Source organism: Stomoxys calcitrans, chromosome 1, assembly GCF_963082655.1.
Source record: "Stomoxys calcitrans chromosome 1, idStoCalc2.1, whole genome shotgun sequence".
Classification (NCBI taxonomy): domain Eukaryota; kingdom Metazoa; phylum Arthropoda; class Insecta; order Diptera; family Muscidae; genus Stomoxys; species Stomoxys calcitrans.
In genome coordinates this window covers 84,710,798-84,716,158 of record NC_081552.1, presented here as the reverse complement: position 1 = coordinate 84,716,158, position 5,361 = coordinate 84,710,798, and the positions used below count along the sequence as shown (strand labels likewise).

Here is a 5,361-nt window from a genome sequence, read left to right as displayed (position 1 = left end):
TGCCCAAAATTGGACTTTCCGAATGGACAACCTTAGACGCAGCCGCGGTCAACATTTAAATGAAATTATCTTCAAAAAGTAAATGTCATGGACCAATCTAACGTTTCAAATAAAGAACCGATGAGATTTTGCAAATTTTATGCGTTTTTTTTTTAAAAAAAAAGTTATCAAGCTCTTAACAAATCACTCTTTATTTCTTAATCTACTTTAGCTTATTTTTCATTACTCCCAGTCAATTCTTCATTATCTTTATATATAATAATCACTCCTCAAATAAAACTTAACCTAACTAACTTATTAACTACAAATTTCTGCGTAACAATGTTATTAATACTTTTTTTCAAATTTGATTTTACAATATTCAATTCATTGACGTATTCAACTAACTCCTTCATTCATTACAACTTTTATTTCATATACAAATATACACAACTGATCGTTTGGTGTGAAAACCGCTTCAGAAAATCACAATATAAATTTCCTCTTGTGTCACCCTGTTAAAGCAAAAGAAACTAGATCGACCCTGAATATCAACAAATCAACAAAATTCCGGTCTATGCAAGTGCTCGAGTAATCATTTCGTTTTTGCAGACGGACTTCTATTGTTTTATAGTTTTAGCGCAATATTAATTTTTATTTTATTAATATATAATAATAAATAATTCGCAAATCGAAACGTTTAGTGCATTCAATTTTTTTATAATTTTTATGACAGTGATCTGATAATGATTTGGCTCATATATTAAATACGTATTTAGATATCTTATCCAATATGCACATTCTTCTTCTTATTACAAGTGCAAAACAAAAGAAATCAACTTTTTATATTTTTTGTTTATTCAGATATTGACTCAAGATATTGACTGTAACTCAATTCGGTCAACCATCGCCCATAATTCACAGGAAACGTGCCATAGTGGTGGTGGATCTGACTTGATGCGGTTTTTCAAATCGGCCAATTGTCGACGCAACTACACTAGCTTTCCACCTCTCATATGTTTTGGCTTTTCTGTAGGTGGAATGCGTGTCAACCTTTGTTCCTCTTTTCTCTGCTGCCTGGCTGTGTATTCCTCGATGGTAAGACGAGCTGGACCTGGCCTGTTTATTGTTGCAACAGATTTCCCAGCAGCAACACCACCATTATTTGACAGGATCGCCATGTAATGGTCGGAATCAATCCTTGTTGTTGTTTACCGGGCCTCTCTATTGTTTTGTATGCTGGCGTTTTGATATCGCCACTGACAATCTAATGTTTCTGAGCTAGTACGCCTCCAATACCCACTTTTGAGGCATCACACTGGATGACAAAAGATTTGTCAAAATCCTGTGTGATAAGAACTGGCGATGTGGTAAGACGATTCTTCTACTCTTCAAACGCTTGATCCGCCTCCTCGTCAACACGAAACATTTAGCTCGTTTGGTAAAATGTGAAATGGGGGCAGTCAAGATTGGAAAGTTGTCGATGAATCGCCTTTACCAACTGGCAAGGCCCAGAAAAGGGCGTACTTCCCGGGTGGTCTTGGGAAGCTTCTAATCCCTAATGGCAGATATCTACGACGGGTCAACCGTGTTAACACCGTTGCCGATTAAGTACCCCAAGTACCTAACCTCGCGTATACACCAATGACACTTGGATATATTCAAGGTCAATCCAGAGAACGGTTCGCCACCTCGCTCAGCAATTCCATATGTTCCTCAAACGTCTGTGAAAATAGAAGCAAATCGTCCAAATACCCAAAACCCTACATCTAATAACAGCCGGGATAACGATGTCCATCAGGCGGCTCATCGTGTCCACCCAAACGGCATAGCCTTAAACCGATAGACCGGCCTGTTGGAAACCATGAACCCGGTAATGTTACGAGATTGTAAGGCTTATGGTATTTGCCAAAATGCGCTCTTGAGGTCAAGTGAAGTAATAAATTCAGCACAGGGCAAACGAGAGAATGTTATCAATCTTCGGCTGGGTATACGCATCCCTTACAGTGACAGCATTAATCGTCGCGAATCTAAACATAGCCTCACTTTCTCCTCTTTCCTCACCAATGTCACAGGGCTGCTCCAGGAGCAGTTCGGATGGGCAGGTTCAATAACACCCATATCTAACATACTATCTACCTCCGCATGAATCAATTTTTCGATGGCCGGAGATACCGAAAAATATCTTTGCTATATCGGCCTTAAACCTTGTGGAATCTCTATGCTATGTTCCAAAAACGTAGTCCTACGTAGACCATCTTGCTCATATGAAGGAAACAACGAAATGATATTTCCCGAAGGATGGAGGAATATTAATTTTGTCATTCCGTTTGCACATCGAGATATCCAGTTTCGATCCTATAAACTATATATATTCTTGATCATCGTAAAATTCTAGGAAGATCGAGCCAAGTCCGTCCGTCTGCCTGTCTGTTGAAATCGCGCTACAGTCTTTTTCAATAAATATATTGATATGAAACTTTGCACAGATTCGTTTTTCGTTCATAGGAAGGTTAAATTCAAAGATGGGCTGTATTGGACTTTATCTGGATATAGCTGTCATATAGACCGATCACTCGATTTAAGGTCTTGGGCCCATAAAAGGCGCATTTATTGTCCCATTTCGCCTCAGGGCATTCAGTAATGTTAGGCCCTTCGACATCCAGGTTTAATTTGGCCCAGATCGGTCCAGATTTGGATAGAGCTGCCATCATTAAAGTTGCCAGAATTTTATTTTCGCGGGGACCCACCCCACATTTTTTTCAAAATCCTTCTATTACTGTGAAATTGATAAAGATATCTCAACTTTTTTTTTTTGAAAATTGTGGTCGCTACTCGGAACTGGCCCATCGGTGGTGACATTTGGTTAAAGTCAAAGCTCAATTTTGTACTGCTAGCCAACACACTATTTATAGGCCGATCCTAGTCTTTCAAAACCTTCAAAATGTGATTGTCTTTGCGAATATCTTAGTTTCATAGTGATTGTTTTGGCGAATGAGCTTCAGCATTGGTTTTAAATAACTTTTACTTCCATAAAATTTTACGCATACAAATTAAAATAAGCAACTATATTTGTTAAATATAAAAAAAATTTTACAATTTTTACGACGAGTCATATATGTTCTACTTAAATGATGCGGCTAATTTCTACTCCGAACTTTATTAAAATCCATCGAAAATCCTTTTTTGATGGAAAAGATGACCGGTAAAAATTGCATCCAACTATTGCCTTTTATGGCTATAATTTTCATCATGTGTTTATAAGTCCTCAAGTTTTCCCAATATTTTGGAGATAAAATACGAAAATTTGGTAGAACTAGAAAACAGAAATTCGAAGAGATTTCCACGTTATTGCAGTTGCAAGCTTTTTTCTTTCTTTGTGCACTAATTTTTACTCGGTAGATGAAATAAATAAATAATTGATATCAAATGACAACCGTAAGTTTAATATAAAACTTGCTCTCATAAAAGTCTGCCGACTTGTATTATTTTAACACATTTCGTTACTTAAGGTGGGTATTAAGATCTTTTCATTGTAATCTTTTCATTTTTGAAAGAAAGTCGAAAGTATTGTATATATTTTAAATTTTTTTGAAAAATACTTCACTGTGTCCTATACTACAGACAAAGCCTACAGAACTTAAAAATTTCTTCTAAAATCAACGATGCTTGCTATTGAATGATAGATTTCGCTACTATGAGCTCCGTATCAAGTGACTTAAATGCTGTATTGTGAAGTAAAAAACAAAATGATTTAATTTAAAATAATTATTTATATTTTTGACAATTAAAGAGCTTTTAGTGAAATACCATGCTACGAAAAAAGTATATCGCTTGACTAACAGTTTAACAATATAAGTTAATATCTGAAACCCATATGATTTTTATTGGTATACGAATTTAAGTTTGGATGTAAGGTGTACTCCATTTTTAAAATACTTTATTTCAGCCTGATATTCTCGTGGTATCTGATTTAGGGGTGTTTTCGGGGATGAGGTGGTCCTGAAAAAATATCAGCCTCGTGCTCTTCTTTCAAATACCATTTATTTAAACCCCATATTGCCATTGGTTTAGGGGAGTTTACACGATGAGGCATCCCCCAAACACATGGCTCCAAAATAAGTTATGAAATTCGTTTTCTAAGCTCAAATACCTTTCATTTGAGCCACATATTGGCATGGTCAAAAAATGTTTAAACTTTGGGGGGTGTTTTGAGGAAGGGGTGATGCCCTAAATACATGGTCCTACATTCGGATTTCAAATACATATTCTACTCCCAAATACCTTTATTTGAGCCCCATATTGCGATGGTCAATAAAAAATTGCTGTTTGTGGGTATTTTGGGAAAGGGATAGACCCCCAGAAAAATGGTCCCGAAAATGGGTATCAATTCTTGCTCTACCCTCCAATACCTTTCATTTAAGCTCCACATTGACATGGTCGGTAAATATGCCCGATTTAGGGGTGTTTTGGGAATTGGTTTGGTCCCCCAAACACTAAACCCGGAAAATATATCAGCAACGTACTCTATTCTCATATATCTATATATCATTTATTTGAACCCCATATTGCCATTGACCTCAAAATTGGATATCAAATTCGTTTTCTAATCTTATTTAAACTCCTTATTTCGAAACTCAGCAAATATATCCGGTTTGGGGTATTGGCCCTAAAAACTATAAATATTTAGATCCACTCTCATTGTGACTCAAATTGTCTTGGTGAGCAAATATGTCCTATTTGGGGGTTGTAATTTGGTGGGACGTCCCCTAGACAGTTGGTCCCTATTGTTGATATCAGATACGTGGTCTACTCCCACATGCCTTTATTTGAGCCCCATATTTCCATAGTAAGCAAACATGACCTGCTTGGGGGTGTTTTGGAGCATGGGCGGCAACTCAGTGAGTTGGCCTTGAAAATATATATCGGATTCGTGTTGTAGGGTGGCCCCATAGACACTTTTCCCGAAAATTTATATCAGATTCTTGCTTTACTCCCAAAGACCTTTTATTTGAGCCCATATTGCTGTGGTCGTAAATTTGTCCCTTTTGGTAAGAGGCGGCCCCCCAAACAGTTGGTCCCATATTTGGATATCAGATTCGTACTCTACTCGCAAATACCTTTTATTTGAGCCCCATATTCTCATGTTCGGTAATTATGTCCGATTTAGGGGTATTTTGGGGCTTGGGGTGGTCTCCCTAGCACTTGGTCCGACAATTGGATATCAGATACGTTTTCTTATCCTAAATACCTTTCCTTTTAGTCCCATATTGTCGTGATTGGTCTAAATATATATTTGGTATGTTTGAGGATGGGGCAGCCCCCCTAGGTACCCCATCCGAAATCGGGAGACCAAATTTTTATTTTTAGGGTACTTTATGA

The 5,361-nt window shown here is 37.2% G+C and overlaps 1 long non-coding RNA gene across 2 annotated transcripts; it reads right to left on the bottom strand.

The window, feature by feature from the left end:
* Positions 1 to 3,017: 3,017 nt before the first annotated feature.
* LOC106094455 (uncharacterized) lies at positions 3,018 to 3,538 on the bottom strand. Of its 2 annotated transcripts, none has more exons than XR_001222556.2 (2): positions 3,375 to 3,538; positions 3,018 to 3,295 (listed from the first exon to the last, which is right to left on the bottom strand). It is a non-coding gene; the product is annotated as an uncharacterized LOC106094455 (long non-coding RNA). The 2 variants fall into 2 exon arrangements; XR_009398777.1 differs by having other exon boundaries at positions 3,417 to 3,538.
* Between the last annotated feature and the right edge of the window lie 1,823 nt (positions 3,539 to 5,361).